This window comes from Colias philodice, chromosome 18, assembly GCF_061535455.1.
Source record: "Colias philodice isolate Cphi_HAF_F1 chromosome 18, ilColPhil1 Martin Lab GWU primary, whole genome shotgun sequence".
Lineage (NCBI taxonomy): Eukaryota > Metazoa > Arthropoda > Insecta > Lepidoptera > Pieridae > Colias > Colias philodice.
Genome location: NC_143103.1, coordinates 8,446,778 through 8,464,965, shown reverse-complemented (window position 1 = coordinate 8,464,965; position 18,188 = coordinate 8,446,778).

The following is an 18,188-nucleotide window of genomic DNA, read 5'->3' as shown; positions in this document are numbered from 1 at the left end:
AAAATTATATCATTTTTTATAAAAGATACAATTAAGATGATAAAAAATTAAAGCTTTCCTCATTAATTTTTACTATAAAAGCTAGTAGAAAGAACAGTATCTAAATAATATACAAAAAAACTATTCTACAATGACGACTTATCTACCAACGCATAGCCAAAACTACTGGACCGATCGTTCTTAAATTTGGCATGCAGATAGCCACTATGGTGAAGGCATCCCCTGATTAAGGAATTTGATAAATCCCAAGGGAATAAAAAAGGAGATTAAAGGTTGTAATAAAAAAAAGTATAATTTAGGCCACGCGGATGAAACTGCAAACAACAGCTAGTTAAAATATATTTTCAAACACCAATCAACCTTAATTTGTACAAACGTTACAAGTTCTAACAAATTTACAAAAATTCAATTTCCCACCGCGCAATAATATAAAAGCTCATTAAACTTTGAATCGAGTCGCTTACAGCAATTACACAAGTCAATAACTGCGTTAAAAACAACCGACTTCAAACTTGCACTTGCAACATTTACAAATACAGACAAAAATGCTCATAAAATAAAAACTACTGGGCCTATCCGAATAAAATTAAATAAAATATTTTTATGGGACCAATTCGACACCATCCCGCATCGAACAAAAAAAGAATCACGTAAATCGGTTCAGAAACCACGGAGTAATCGGTGTACATACATTAAAAAAAAAAAAAAAAAAAAACATACCGGCCGAATTGATAACCTCCTCCTTTTTTTGAAGTCGGTTAAAAATTAAGATCAATATGAACATTGTTTCTTTAAATCTCATCTTTGTATTTTCTAGTGTCTAATTTTACGCCAGTAGGTATTATACATTTAGAAATTAAATGTTTCTAACGGATTTTAAAGCGAGCTGCAAAGTGTGCTAAACGTCGTGAAAATAATATCTATACTAATATTATAAAGCTGAAGAGTTTGTTTGTTTGAACGCGCTAATATCGGGAACTACTGGTTCGATTTGAAAAATTCTTTCGGTGTTAGTTAGCCCATTTATCGAGGAAGGCTATATATCATCTCGCTAAGACCAACAGGAGCGGAGCACTGCGGGTAAAACCGCGGAGCACAGCTAGTAATAAATAAATGAAGGTCTGAATTCGTGTTTCGGGTATTTGTATTAAAATGTTATTCCGTCCACGTATACGCGACAAATCTAAATTGCGAAACGTTTAGAATTAAAATTCCGTGTGCCTTTTACGTATTGTCTTCAAACATCCCTTCATTATGTTTTGGGGGCTTTAAATAAGTTAGCTTGCATTGGGGTTTGTTTTTAAGGGTTTGTATACCTACAGCTATGTTACTGCGAGTCCTAATAGATTAGGCTTAACATTAATTTTCAGACAACAATAATATTTTTTCCGTTTGAGGTTATTTTATTATAATATGTTCCAGATTTTTACATATTTTTTTATTCTTAACTAACTCATTGTATTACTGTTTAACAAGTAAATTAAATTTTCACCACAAAACTACAGATTGTTTTAAACAAGACACCCTTTTTTAAAGAAATAAAACGTATCCTGTCTTTTTATAGAAGCTAACATAAATACATAGGTATCTATATTTAACCTACAGGAAACCTCTTCAACTTCGCAACAAAAACCAGTATAATATATACCGAATCCTACAATGAAACCAAATACAAAGCATTTATAATACATGTATTCATTCTGATCATACAAACCTGCCTGTTTTACTAAAACTCAATGTTAGAAGATAATTTTAACTACGCCATTAGGGCCGGTGTCTCATTTCATACGTTATGGGTGTTAAAATTTAATGTTAACTCCAGCTAAATACTAGGCTGTTATCTTTAATATTTAGAGGGTAGGGTCTTTTGACCGAAATTACTAATGTTTGATAATACCTGACAGATAATTTGTATGTGTTGTCGACTTTATAATGAAAAGGGATACAAGTAAATTCCTACTATTTTGAATGTAAGAATATGTCTAACTAATCCGTAAGCCAAGTACATGTTTACAGTTAGTAATTTCAGATGTGGAATCTAACCTACGTCTTGTCTCGTCAACTATTTATTTCGATATCAGTACTACCACAGATTACAAAATGTTACCACAGTATTACAATATTATTTCCTATATTGTAATACTGTGATGTTACTATGTGAGTATTTCCTAGAGTCAGCTTATGTATGAGCCTTGTGAAAAATGCCTTAATGTTTACATGTAAGAAATTGTTCAGAGTCCAATATCGAACGTTATGGTGTGCACTGTGCATATAATTTTTCTCTTTTCATAGTATTATATTGATAGTTTATTATTTTATTAATTTGCACATACTTATCCTGTTTGTATATTCCGTAGGTCTGATACCTTCGTCGGTTAATAAGCCGTGAACCACTTTTTAACCGACGTCGCAAAAAGCGAAGGAGTTTCTCCAACTTATGTGTCCGGTAAAAACAACGCTCTACAGGCCCACTAGTATTAAACAAGCAGATATTTTATGTATCATACTATGTATGTAATATGTATGTATAGTATTGTCACGCACACTCTGGCCATCTGTTGCCGCTGTTGCCTCCTGCGTGACATTTTGCGTGACGCTCCACGTGATCTTTTACAATTTTCCGTTGAATAAAACATAGATTATATTCTTGGAGACTTTTTTTAGTTGAGAAAGTTGCTCGTGTTGTGTTATTAATGGTTTTTGTGTGGTCAGTTATTGTAATTATTTTTGGACTTAAGAGATAAATAGTAGAACTATGTTATGACGATTCTAAAGTGCTTCTTGAAGAAGTCTAATTGAAATTGTTATATTTCTTTATGAATTTTTTACCTTATCGTTGAGATTAGGATATAAATACTTAAACTATATTTTTACCAATGGATTTGTTAGCATATTAATTTTATTTTAATTATTATATTTTTATATGGTAAAGATAATAAATGTTGTAGTTAACATTACATAGAAAATTTACAAAGCTGTTTAACAGAGATAAATTTCTATCTAATACCCTTCTCAGAAATGTTGGCATGAAAAACATGCGGGTATAAAATAGTTATTAAATTGAAACTTACTTTTCTTTATAAAATTGTAACGTACTACATTTAAATTATGATTGCAAAAGGTACTGTTCGTATATTCTGAATAAGTACACTATAATGCCATATCAAAATTCTCTTATAAAAATAGAATCGTTTTTTGGTAGTTCTTGAAAATTTCGGCAAATTAAAAGTGAATACGCGTAAATAAAGCCAAGAATACCTAAGTGACACTTTGATAGTGTCACATATACTTTATAAGAGCCCTTTGATTTTCCGCTCGAGCGCGTTAGGGTAATACCAATATCGCCCGTAACATTTTGTGAATTACTAAGTTAATACTAGTATTTGTTCTTTTTAGATGTGGTGATTTATTTGAGAACTCAGGTGGATTTTTAGGTCTTCTTCTATTAAAGGAAACTAAGTGAAATGGCTGCTGAAAAAGCTGTGAAAATTTTCAGTAAATGTAAAACATTTTATTTTAATAAAAAAATATATAATATAGGTAAGTAATAATAATATATAATAATAATATAAGCATTTTACAAGCACGATTGTTATGATCCAAACCAAAAGAAGAACCACTTAAGCAAATAAAAGTACGTTAATGTTTTAATATTCTATAGCATTTACATAGAAACATGATTTCACTATCCATGGCAGTTCAATCGTCATCCACACTCCTTACAGCTAAGTAGAATATGTTTCATTTATTTTTAATTCCTAAACTACGTTTTTCTTAAACTACTAACGATTTATAAAATACCAAAAAGGCTGTTTTTTTCAGTTCTAGGCCTACCACGAGTTAACTAACGGGCTAACCGCCATAACATTTCTAATCAGTGTGTCCCTGACAGCCTTACATCGAAGTTGAATGTGTAATCAAGCCCTTTGTTTAGCAACAATGCACGTCAGGCGCTTATCGCGGATTCACGCTCTGCTCGTCACAGGCCCCGCTCACGGGGAAAAACCCACCTGAATACGTTTTGAAGCGATAGAGTAAAAGGTATGGAATGTATCGATTTTTGGCTTAAGTTTTACAGGTGTTGGTTGGGGTAGGTTGAATATTTTGCGATTTGTAAATGGTTTGGCTTTATTTTTGAAGGTGAAGAAGATAGTAATAGATCCGGGTACAAAACTTATAGATAAACAATTTTTAATCCAAATATAGGTAACTACGTAGGTACATAAAATCTACATCACATAGAGCGTAAAGTTGCCTAATTTTTATAGGATAAACACTCAAATATTAGGATTTTTCGGAGCAATGAAGCAAGACGGTTTGATGTAAATAAACAAGCTGAAAACATCTCAGTTGCTAAAAACTGATAAACAGATTAAAATACACACTAATAGAATGAAACCATTAATTTAGGCACTTATTCATAGAACTGGAATATCATTAAACCAAATAATGCAAATATAAATTCTAAAATTTAAATACGTTTGACACATAAATTACGGCATGTTTAAAGCAGTTTAATTTAAATATTCGATGCAAAATGGAGCCCAATAAATGATAATGAGTGCGTATTCTAAATCATTGATTTTCAAACACAAAGCCATCATTGAAATTGCTTTTGTTACACCGATTCTCCCTTTAGTTTAATTCTGCGTATATTAAATATTATCTAAATACGGTTATTTTTCTTTCTAAAATTAACGCTTAGCACTGTAATACTACTACAATTATCCCCGTATCTCTATACCCATTGTTCATACAGAATTGATTGCGTGGTACCCATATAAAAAGTGCCTTATATTTTTAATTTTTCATTAGAAAAAACTTCACTTATAAGGTCGATTTCAATACATAACTTTGCCAATGTCTCTACAAATACTTATTTGTAAACCAATACTAATACGTATACCAATACTTATTGGAGATATTTTACGGCAACATTTACTAATTACAGCAGGGACCACTGCTGTTTCAGAATATGGAATGTCACTGTGAATATCCACATCTATAAAGTCCGTCAGTCACGCATAGAGTTCACCAAGTGAAAATATTTAATAAATTTTGTTCAAGGACGTAGTGTGCGTAAAATTGTAGAAAAATATAAAAATGCCATTATAAATTAAATTAATGTTAAGAATACCTTAATAAGTCAACATTTAATAAAAGTTAATAATCTTTTTGTAATCTTGTTTTTTTCATCGGGGTACACTTGTACCCCTGGGTACCGTTAATGAAATTCTAATATGGGTACGGTTCTAGGGTTAATAAATTAAATACTTTCCAAATAAATCCTGTCTTGAGTTCCGTTGCCAGTCCAAAATCATTTTAAGTTTTTGGTGTTTATATTATTATTTGATGATATTTATAATTTGAATCAACAATACACAAAACAAATGCTTAATTATTATCCTAACGGTGTGATATAAGCCAATTGAATTTAGTGATTAAATATTATATTGGATAACTCATAGATTAAGAGGCGCAATATACTGATTTCAATAAAATATTAAATTTTATGATTTATGAAAACTTGTCTTATCGTTGGAAAATTGCATTTTCGTCTCTCGTAGAAGACGCTAAGAAGATATATCTTATATGACATATTACATGTTTTGATATAATTGGAAGAAAATTAATTAGGTTTAAAATGTGAAAAGCTAACCCCGAATTTTCACTACTTTCCTATTAGGTATATTTATAAGAAAACGGCCTTTTTGGCTACTTTTCTAGTCTTTATAAGTGAAAATATATTTAAAACTTCATCACAACTGTCCAATGAATGATGAAAATTGGCCCAGCCGTGAGAAATGGTAGCTAACATTAATTTGACACGAGCATATAGATAAAGAAGAGATATAACCATAACCACACTAATTACAATATCTCCAACATCAACTAAAAACCTCAATTTCTCTTACTTAACCTGCACTTTACGATTCTGCAAGCCAAAACTTAATTGCGCCGTGTTATCCCAAGTTACCTCGAGTGGGACAATCTGCTGCGATTAATTAACTATATTGTGACGTCAGTACTTGCTCAGCTTAGAGATTAGATATAGTATCAATGATTTGCGCGACACCCGTCATCGTACAGACTAAATGATAGAGTAAGGAGTGTGTTATCTGCTGGTTTTATTATGTGAGTGTAGAATGTTATCAATTCTGTGTATTAGAACGTTTTATGTAGTATAAATGTTTTTTTAATGATTGAATTAGAAACAAGTACGGCGTAGGCGTTTCATTTACAATTCACTTTACATATTATTAATAAAGACAATAATTATGTACCTTATTATCTTAAATAAAATATAATCTTAGCTCTATTATTCTAACTTTTATAAAAAGTTTCCGGTCATCAGGTTTTCCTTTTTGATACATTAAATATAACTTAAAATTAATAATCATGTATTTCACAAGCATAATTTTAATTGTATTTCAAATACCTTTTCACTTTCACAAACCCCAGCAAAACACTTATCACGCTGACATGAGTTACCAATAAAACTTCACACAACTTTCACGATAATTTTCGGTATTTAACAAAATTAAATTTGATCGTCGAAGTTTTTAATTCGCGTCACGAAATGAGGCGCTCTTAATCACTCTGAAATTCATTAGGACCCTCGTTAGCGTGGTCTACACATGTGGCAGTTAAATTATTTTGGATATAATCTGACGCTTATTATAATCTCGACGACTCGTATTTTTGTTGAAATTGGTAAATACTTATCTATTTAATTTTTTTGTGTTCGATTTTACGCGAGGTTTGTACATTTAGAAATTAAAGAAATGAACAGGAACTATGCGTGTTTTTCTTAGTAAACGCGGTCGAAGCCAAAGGCGGAAATCTAGTAGGTACTCGCCTAAATCAAACAAAAGAGAATAATGCCTGTGTTGTGTGTGTGAGTTGACAACCAACGAAAAAAAAGCAATGCTATCCATACTAATATTATAAATGCGAAAGTAACTCTGTCTGTCTGTCTGTTACTCAATCACGCCTAAACTACTGAACCAATTTGCATGAAATTTGGTATGGAGATATTTTGATACCCGAGAAAGGACATAGGCTACCTTTCATTGCGAAATATGTACCACGGGCGAAGCCGGGGTGGACCACTAGTTTTTTATATAATTCCAAAACTTAATTGCTTCAAATTATTGCTCCTGAGGCATATTTTCATCTTCAATATATTCTGTTGAGAAAATAATTGACTATGAAACTCCAATCTATTTAGTGCCAATATTATCTAAAAAGACATTACCGTTAAGAGATAGCTTCTATAATAATTTCATTATACTAAAGTTGAATATAAAATAAATTTAAAATATTCAATTAATCACCTTTAATTTCTCAAGGGAACAACGTTACAAAGTTTTATTGAACGAACGCTAGTTTCAATAACAGTAACAATTTTCAGATCATAATAGACGTTCGCCCGAATTCTCGAAACTTCTGGGCCCTTATAAAGAATTTTAAGACACTCAAAGTTTTTTTTATATAATTTTACATAGTTAGGAATGTGTTTGAGGTGAAGGTCGTAAATGCTATTATAGATAATGCTATTACAAATTAATATCGAATAGCAATTTGATAATTGAAATAATAAAACTTAATACCAATCAACGGACGGTTTCCTGTGATAAGTGGTAACTGACTAACACTCTCTCTCTCACTCACTCACTCACTCACACACAAACACACACACACACTCACTCACTCGATCACTTAACAACTTACTTACCTACGTTGCGTCAGAAAACAGTGTTAAAATCGGTGCAGTAACTTTAAATTTATTCCGAATAGTTACACTGGGTTTTATGAAAAATATTGATTGTCTAGATTTCCTAATCATTGATAATATTATATGTATATCACACTTGCAAACCCTGAAAGAAACTTGTGCTTTACAATAAGCGTAACAGGTAGGTACAGCTATTTACGCAATGTTATGTCCAATGTAAATAGGGATTCACATATGAAATATAGGTACATACTGACATTCTGACCATATAGGAGTCTAGGGATGTCTATATTCTCGCTTCAAAGCATCGATTATTAACATTTCGATAAGCGCTGCAGAATCAGTGAAACGCGTATCTGTGCTTTTACAATGAATAGCAATGCTTATATTATGCACTCTAGTGTTCATCCCTAGTCTTCATCACTAGGTTCATCTCTAGTCTTTTTGCTTAACATATAATATTATAATCTAACTATGTAATTTGACAAATGTAAGAGGAGGTAGGTAACTAGGTAGGTATGTTTCTTTGTTAGATGAGACTGACCAGGTTTGTGAATTTTGATAATATACGAAAATTGGATAATTTGGCAGTTTATGAAATGGAAATACATTGAGAATAACGTTGAGGATAAAACCTCGAAGACCCTGAAAATCCCGTGATGAACTTTTTTTTTTATTTTTTCAATATAGTGAAAATCATAAATAATTAATACTGATATTGTATTAGTATTATTTTCACTCAATTGTTAAGAAGACCTGATTTTAGTGCTAATTATTCTTCATTTTAGTACCGTAAATTCGAGATCGAGTATTCTTTCAATATGAATATTAATCGATCATTTTCATTTATAGATAAGGAAAAACAAGACCAATAGGAATCAGACAAATTGATTGATAAACATGACATGAGCAGAGTCCATTACGGGAGCTGTCGTAAGAACTGATATCCTATTATAGTATAAGAGACAGTGGAAATTTTATCATCATAAAGTACAGTACTCCCAAACTGATAATGCGCATAGAAAAATTCGTCACTGTTCGACAACTGTCATATTCCCCGAGCCTCCGAAGACGATATGTATATAGAGTGGTTAAATGTATTTTCTTCATGCGTAGTTTATTAGAATAATGAGTTTTATTGTGATTGTATGGTAAAAGAGTTAAGTAACGAAATTTGTTTCGATAATTCAATGTAAGTTAATAGCGAGGATAAGCCACACGATTGCAAATATATATTTGTTGTATTGATTTACTTGGAAAATTCTATACTTAGAACTATTAAAGTGTCTTACTGAAGCTGGCGTAATGATGGATGTATGCAAGGTTTAAATAAGACAAAGTTTATATTAAAAAAAATGATTTTCAAATACTGGTGTACATTTAAATTTTAGAGATCTAATTATTAAAATCTCAGTCCAAAGGATTCAATCAGGGATTATCTCTATTTCTGATATCGTAGAATGATCAGAACGTTCGTTATGCTCTTACTAATTTTCACTTTCCCCACTGCTATCTGCTACCTGTGTAAATAATAATTTTATCGGAAAATTCAACTTTGAAACAAAACTAAGAACAAAACTATGTAACAGCAGCTCTATATAATTCCATACAGAGATAAAACGTGCAGTCACCACCAATATATAAAGATGACTGACAGATTTTTGAATTTTTTGACTGATAGGCTACCGTCACCTACCGCCCGAATTGTTTTCGATTGTGTATGACTCTGAATTGACTCCTATTTCTTTCGATCAAGGTGCAAGTGCATTGTTTAGGGCACTTACGATTCAATGATTCGGGGTGATTCGGGTGTTTCTGGAAATACGATAATTAGCGAAGATCTGCATGCGCATTATTAATTTTGGAGTACTGTACACTTACCTATATTTAGTATATTTTGACATAATAATATTCTTTCAACTGAGAGATAAAGTACATAGAGATTATTTAGAAGTGGTGAAAAAGACCATTAAAATGTTTAATTCTTTTAATTTATTGAATGGTTCTAAATTTAATTTGAATTTCAATAGCATAAGGTACTTGGTTAAGATGTAACTTTATATCCGTCAAGTAATTTATAAAATAAGCGTAATTTTTTAGGTAAATCGAATGGACAATCAATCTTAATAATATTTGTAATGATGTATTTTAATTGTATTATACAATGTATGATATGAATAGAAACGAAACAAAATGCCTAAAGCAACACGGCCTTCACATGTGGAAACCCAAAAACAGAACTTATTTATAATCTTACTGCTAAATGTATGATTAACCACACATTATACGAAATGGAAGTGAACATACCATTATATTTATGATTAAAATATTATTCACAATGTTAATAATGAACCAGTCATTACAGCCATACACAATTTGAACATGTGAGTTCACTTCAGTGAATTCAGAGAAAATCTTTTGTACATTAAATAATTTGCGGTATTTATAATACATTTAAATTTTGTACCACATATTCAAGGATAAACATGGATTATCTCCATTTAAAATAATACGTGATACTTATTAGTCTGTGGTGATACTGTTTTAAAGGCACATTCAGTTTATTTTATGATCGTTATCTAAATATTAAATTAATAATTAAGCAAACAATACAATATACGTTACGCTGTACAAAAGAAATAATTAATAAATTTAAAAAAAAATGTGTGCGTGTACTATATGTATTTACTATATGCAACTTTACAGAAATACGTCGAATCACGCGTGATAGGGATAATAAAAAAATGGCGCGTAACGGAAAAATGTCACGCGTAACGAAAAAATGTTACACTAAATTTTTTTCCAACCCCGATAAAGAAGTTTCACTTCAAAAACTGAAAAGCACGCTGAAACTCATGAAATTATTGTATTGCCACCGATCCTCGATAAGTGATCAAAGTTTGAATTTAATCTATGCGTTTAAAGTTTGTCAAAGTCGAGCTTAAAGGAGTCGGTAATACACTGTTATTGTATAAAAACATACAGGTAAAGCTACTTACTACAAGCGTGTTTAAACAGAGACATGAAAATGTTCTCTGTCTCTTGGACTAAACTTGGGGTCATTTTCTCTATCGCAAGTTTCTGATATATGGCTTGTATTAACCCAATAAGAGGTATTAAATAGCGGCATTAGGAGCTGACGACAAAGAAAAGTGGTTGGCGGGAAACGAAATATTGCAGTATTGAGACTAAGTAATATTTATAGCGATGGTTTTAGTGGTTAGGCTTTCTGATATAGGGAATATTATAGTTATTTATATGATAGGTTAGGACTGGACAAAAGTAAAATAATTTAAGAAGTTATACCTATATAAAGTAGGTCTGAAATTATATAACATGTAAATAAACACTATTTATTGTTATTGTGTTGTTAGGGGTAGGTACCAAACATAAAAATATGGTATTGGCAAGAACATATTATTTGCCAGAAATACTATACTTAGCTGCATGTTTCTTCATCCATGTTTGCACTAGGGAGAAAATGTATTTGATTTGTCTTTTCTTCACATTATTGATTTGAAATTAGTATAAACTAGCAAATTAGTACAGCATTAGTAGTTAAACGTAGCAATATCGCAAAGTAGGTAACATGGAATACTGCGCCCACATCTGGGCCGGGGCACCCCAACAATACCTCCTTCCATTTGACCGTATTCAAAGGAGAGCTGTACGACTTGTTAACGAGCCAAGTCTCCCCGATCGGCTTGATACTTTGGCGCTGCGAAGAGATGTCGCTTCCTTATGCGTTCTCTATCGCATTTACTATGGGGAGTGCTCTGAAGAGTTGTTTGGAACATTACCCGCCGCCGAGTTCCATCACCGTACAGCACGACATCGTCAACAATACCACCCTCACCACCTTGACTGTTGGCAATCTACAACTGTGCGCTTTAAAAGATCTTTCTTCCCGCGCACTACAGAAATCTGGAACAAACTCCCCCATGCGGCTTTTCCAAACGGCTATGAACTGGGGACCTTCAAGAAGAGAGCATATTCCTACTTGAAAGGCCGGCAACATACTCACAATGTCTCTGACACTGTGCGTACATATGGGCGACGTGGAGCACTTACCACCAGGTGACGCGTCTGCTCTGTTGCCCCCTATTGCATAAAAAAAAAAAAAAAAAAAGTAGGTAAGTATGTAAGCTCCTAAACCTATGAAAACGAAACAGATAATTTAAATAAACCGAATCTAAAAGAGGCATTACATATCTCAACAAATTTTGCATCCAACTCGCAAATCCGTACAAATCCAATAATATTAACAACACGAATTTATTACTAAAAATAATTCTAATTTAGAACAAGTCTTAAACAAGGTACACAAAAGTTGGACAGGACGGACGAAACAAATTTATTTTCATTGGCTGTTTATTTAGTGAGCTTTCGCTTAAACCTAAATTAGTTCGCAAAGTTCCGTGTAATAGAAACTACATTTCAGGTGTTTCTTTTTTAATGAGGTTTCTGCGCTAACAATGTCGTAAAAATTGCTGTTTATTTGCGGGATATCGGTCTGTTTATTGGTACAAAGTTATATAACAGTATTAGATTAATATAGAAATTGGTTATGGAACTTATTCATTTTTATTCCGTGTTTTCCTTTCGTATATGTTTTAGGACTTTGCCGAGGTGCGGGAGAGGTAGGTCTAAAACTAGGTATATTTTGAACTGCACTTATCTCGAAAGAGTAGACGTATTTTGATGATTTCAAAGACCATAAAATATAGGCTTATTTTCGCAAGAATTTAGTTAAGTTATTAAACTTGAAAGTGAGATAAGCACTTAACCCACGAAGTCAAAAAAAACAATAAAAACGAAACAATTCCAATTCACAATCAACAACAACGCAAAACGGGCTCTAATCGACGCATCAAAGTGACGTGTACGTGTAAACAACGTACACGTCAAAATCCAAGCAGATTTGCGATTAGTAAAATAAATTCAATTTACTTCGCCCCGAAAACCTATTTCCTAATCCAGAAAATACACGAGAGCGTATAATCCCTTTGTAGAAACAGTTTCAGTGAAAAAACTCATTTGAGCTTAATCCCGCATATAAGAACTTTGCCATTCAGAACGCTAGTTCAACTAAAAGGATCTGCAAACTCTCTGACTAAATATTTATTGTGCATTTAATTATTTATATGCTGGCTGTTATGACCCATTTTTAGTGGGAATACTGTTTTCATTTTAATGTATTAAATTTTATAATGCAAGTTGTACATTAGCAGGCTTGAACATTTGTTTTACTTTATTGTTCTGTTTGCCTAGTAGATCTAGGGAAAGAAGTTTATAGCTTAAAATTGATGTATAAAAATTGATGAATGAAGCCTGTTGAAAATATGATAACGGGTAGATGTTGTGAACTTTGTTCTGTTAAGAGAGACTTATCCCTTTCGGTTATAAAACATAGTTAAGAACCTATTCTCGGATGAGAATATACACAGAAAATTTGATAAAAATCGGCCAAGTCTTTTCAGAGTTTGTTTAAAACAAACACTAGGATACGATTTTTTGCATTGTATTTATACATAGATTAACCCGACGCGGACTTATTCTATAATCTGTGTTTAATAAAAACTATTTAAATTAAAAATATTATGAATTATGATATTCATATAAAAAGCAAATAATAATAAAACTAAAAACCGAGTACTAAATTATCAACACATTTTAAATGTATAAAAACATATTATCCGCAAAATATTGTCACGCATTAAATGGATTTAAATTGTGCCACATATTATTTCACATAAAAACTAGCGGTAAAAGCTTTTAGAAACATTTTTCATTACTGAAACCATTTGTGGGCATAAAAATAATGTTTTTCTTTATAAATCGGCTCATGAAAGTTAAATCAGCACGCGTTTGGAATTGAAAACGATATAATATTAACTTTCAGTTCGTATTTTTAGTAATTTTGTAGTGTATTGATAGAATATTAAATATGATATATACTTACTGTAATATTTTATCTTAAGATACTGTTATATTTTATATTACAGTAGAACCGCCATCCTGTTACAAATAACCCATGAAATTTCGCGTCATTTGTTGGGATGGCGGATGGCGGTTCTACAGGGGTCCCGGTCCGTGAACCCGCTGCACTCGAGTGAGGTGCGCAAGTCGCAACCACTGAGTGGGTGCTAGTGTTTGCACTAAGGGCTCCCACACATAAACACGATACGACGTCGCGTCGTACGTAATGACAAAAAGAAAAATGATTGTCCGAACGCTGATACCGGATGCGTTAAGATACTGTAATATAAAATATAACAGTATCTTAAGATAAAATATTATAGTATCTTCACCGTGTGTGACGCGCTTAATGCTATTTTATATTATTTTTGACTATGGATTAAAATTTCTTAGTGTAGATGTAATTATGTAATTATCTTACAGGTAATTATCGGTCAGCCTTTTATAAAGATCAAGATTGTTTTTTTTTTTTCAAAAAATCATCACCGACGTGCGTGAGTGATCGAGTTGGCTACGGCGTTGCTACGGCAACGAAATACGTGAACTCTAATCTAGTAGTGATAATTTACTATTAATATCGCCCTGTTACCTATATTATATCGTTGATTAATATTTATGTAGTATAATAATTATTGTTATGAACATAAAAGAGTCTATTTGTCTTCCATAAACAGCGTATCTTTAATAATTTATATTTTTAAAGATACGAAACAATTAGCTGAATTGGCCTTATAATATAAAAATTGTCAACAATACCGGGCTTAGCAACTGATAGTAAAGTAAACAAAAAAAGGCCTAAAAAGGCAAACCTATTGTTCATTCGCCACTGATTTCATTCATAAGTTTTTCATTGATTTTTACCAATCCAACCAATAATTCCTTTTAGAGAGCTATTTCAATTCTATTGTAATTATACGAATAAAATCTAAAATATAGGTAAGTCAATGTGAGACTTACACGAGACTTTGTTGTTAACAAAAAAATTGGTTGTCTGTAAAGTCGGTTTACTGACGATAGTTGAACGTGACAACGTCCGATTGTGCTTCTTTGTCGCTCGTTCCGCGCTCTCGCTTGCACTTCAAGCCTTACATGGAACGCCTCAGAGCGGGTAACGCCGCATGAGTCATGTTTTTTCGTGCGTGCAGCCAGCTCTATCGAATTATAAGACGTTGTCACGTCAAAAATATTTAAATCTTTCTTCATCAGCTCAAACATGTTCAGCTTAACAGCCAAACATACTTGATATTTCTCTATAATTTATAACAAATCGCAGTGTCCAATAATTAATGTATTGTCATAATGAAGATAGCTCCTTCCTACACAACACAACAATCCGTGCTCACAATACACATCCCATGAGTAAAAATCCGTGTCCCAAAATACAGTGAAACCACTTATCTTCATAGTCCTTCATAAAAACAATACCCAATCATAACCTATCAACGCTAGTGTACTGTGAAACAGACCTGCATGGTCCAGGGGTTTCATACAATAGGCGCCATCGGACTGAAAACTAGACTTTAATTAAAAAGGGTTGTCCGGAGTGTCGCTATAATATTTATCATAGTTATTATCGTCGAGAGACTGTTTAGGATCGTTGTAGGTAATGTGATATTAGATTTTAAGCAATGATTTTAAAAGTTATAACAAAAGGTAATTATTAATCGTAAAACCTTCGCCTTTGAAGTAAAAAGCTGATTCAAACAGAATTTACAATGCTCCAAAAGTTGAAAATCTATAGTAAATATTTACAGTTACAACCAGATTTATTGTTTCACAAAGAAAGCATATTGTATTACTAGCAATAGCTATAATATTATATTTATTTGTCTTAATACAGAAAATCGTATTTTTTAAACCACTTAAATAAGCCAAGAATAACTGTTAACTGTTTAACGGAATATAAATCGTTAAAAGGGAATAAAAATCGATTTTCACTCGAATTCTTCTTCTCCATACTTAAATCATGTTCCTATTAAGTCGCATATACTATTGCATGAAAGCAGGTAAAAAATCGCGCTTTAAATCCGTTAAAACATTCCACAAAACCTTAATCTCAATTTAAAACACCGCAGATAACTCTTTCCGATATAACACATACATTACCGTGTATTGTTATTTTATAGTCCAACAGTGACCCATAAAAGTTCCCCAGAAGGCTGCATAAGTGAAATTTGTGCTCGTGGAATTTTTCCAACAAAACTGATTCTCATAATATATTATACTGGTATCTGGCCAATAATGTATAGTTTATCAACGCACTATGAAGTTATGGGGCGATTTAAGGCGATGTTTTTGTTTTAGTTTATCGTTATTATGGTTTAATATCTTTATGTGTTTGGTTTTTGGTTAAAGGTTGCTGTTTAAGCAGTATATTATTGTTAGTGGAAGCATTGAAGGAAGGAACAAATCTGTTTATAATCAAGCTTTATTCATGAAATTGTAATGACACTAATTTTCAGTGCACATGCATGCTATTTGACCGAATCAAAAAAATGTACAATAATTAATAAGGAATGAACGTTTAAGCAGAAGAAAACACTGATAACGTACCTTTTAACAAGTAAAGGAATTTTTGGAACTGCTCCAGACGTGTTTATTTTATCTCTTACAGTCATACAAAAACACTTACAAGTAAATAATAAGTACCTACGATGTATTACACCATGTATTAATTAAATATAATTCCCACAAATTGCGATACAACAAAACATTGTTAAACCCATTCAATGATTAACGAGAAACACGAGCAGAAAAAGGGAAGTTACAGTTAAATAATATAGGTAGCATTTACGCTGATTAAATTCCGGGTATAACCGGGTACAACCGGTTGTAACCGGTTCGGCCCGGTGGAAGCCGGTCGTGAATTAGCGGCGGTTTGATGGGGAAGCCTTTTAACGAGCTCATTAGTGGGCCATCCGTTCCGTTATTTGTAATTAATTGTTGAATTCAAAACGGATTGCTTGAATTTCTAATTACTTAATGTTTAGGGGACTAGATGTTGTAGACTTGCATTTTTTTAATTTTTCAAATATTTCAGTAGTTCTGTTCTTGTCATATCGTTACAAACATATAATACAGTTTTTGTATTTCAATGCAGCTTGAGTGTTTTTATAGCGAAGTATGCAGTGAGACGCAGGTGAAAGTCATAAAATTGGGATATGAAAGTTCAACTAGCTGATGATCCTTGTAGGAGTATATTATCTGTATTATTGAATAAATAAGGAACTCCAATTTATCAAGAAATTTATTTTTACCTCTATATTCATTAACTGAAAGTACTTTTCATGCGCCATAGCATTTAACAGTGAACAAAAGGATATCAATTACTTACTACTTTCATCTTTTAACTGCAAGAAGCAATGATAATAAATAAAATATAACTAAAAGGGGTGTAGATAGTTTAACAACACAACATTCGATCTTCAGAAACGGCACACAAATAAACGACAAGATGTCAAAGTAAGTTGGTATAATTCAACAATCACAAGTTAAAGAAATATATTGGAAAAATGTCGCTAATTGGTCAAATATCGTGTCAATCCCGGAGCGAAAATAACATATAGACACCTTTTACTTTTAACTTTTACTTTTATTATTATTGGTAAGTAAAATTAATAAAATATTAGGTAATCAGAGTATTAGTCGACGCAGACGATGTAAAAGCGTTGCGTAGGTTTCGCGTAGCGTTTAAAACAACTTTATTCGACTGAATTACAACAAAAAACTCGCAAAGTCCAAAATCTTGAAAGTAATTTCTAAATTTATCATCATTATAGTAGTATGTGATACCATTACATCTAGGTTCTTAATGCAAATGCACACTGAAAACCCCGTGCGGTGAAAATAAACTTCGCCGACAATTCATGTTGTTTCCCCATTTAATTAACTAGTTTTATAAAGCTTTTGAACGCTAAGTTTGTTGCTAATTTTTTTGAGTTCATGTGTGTTTTATTACGGTGGTGTTTTTCATTTTTGCTTGTGTGTTTTATTTGGTGTTGCGTTTATGAGACTTCTTTGTACACATCTTCTTCTTATATATAAAAATGAATCGCAAAATATGTTGGTAAGCGCATAACTCGAGAACGGGTGGACCGATTTCGATAATTCTTTTTTTATTATATTCCTTGAAGTACGAGGAAGGTTTTTATGTAGAGAAAACGTAAATATGTACCACGGGCGAAGCCGGAGCGGACCGCTAGTTTACTTATAAATGAGTTGTTGTTGGATAGAAAATTTTCAAATTTAATATCTATCGAGTGCAGTTAATGTTTATTTGAGATTGAGGAGATTATGCAGCTAAAAATATCATAAACATTTTAATAATAAAAATTATTATTATGAAACCAAGTACGTCATGTATTTCTTTGAAACGTTCTCGAGTACTTTTATTTCAAACTACCGGTCCGCCCCGGCTTCGCCCGTGGTACATGTTTACGTTTTTTCTACATAAGAACCATCCTCGTACTTC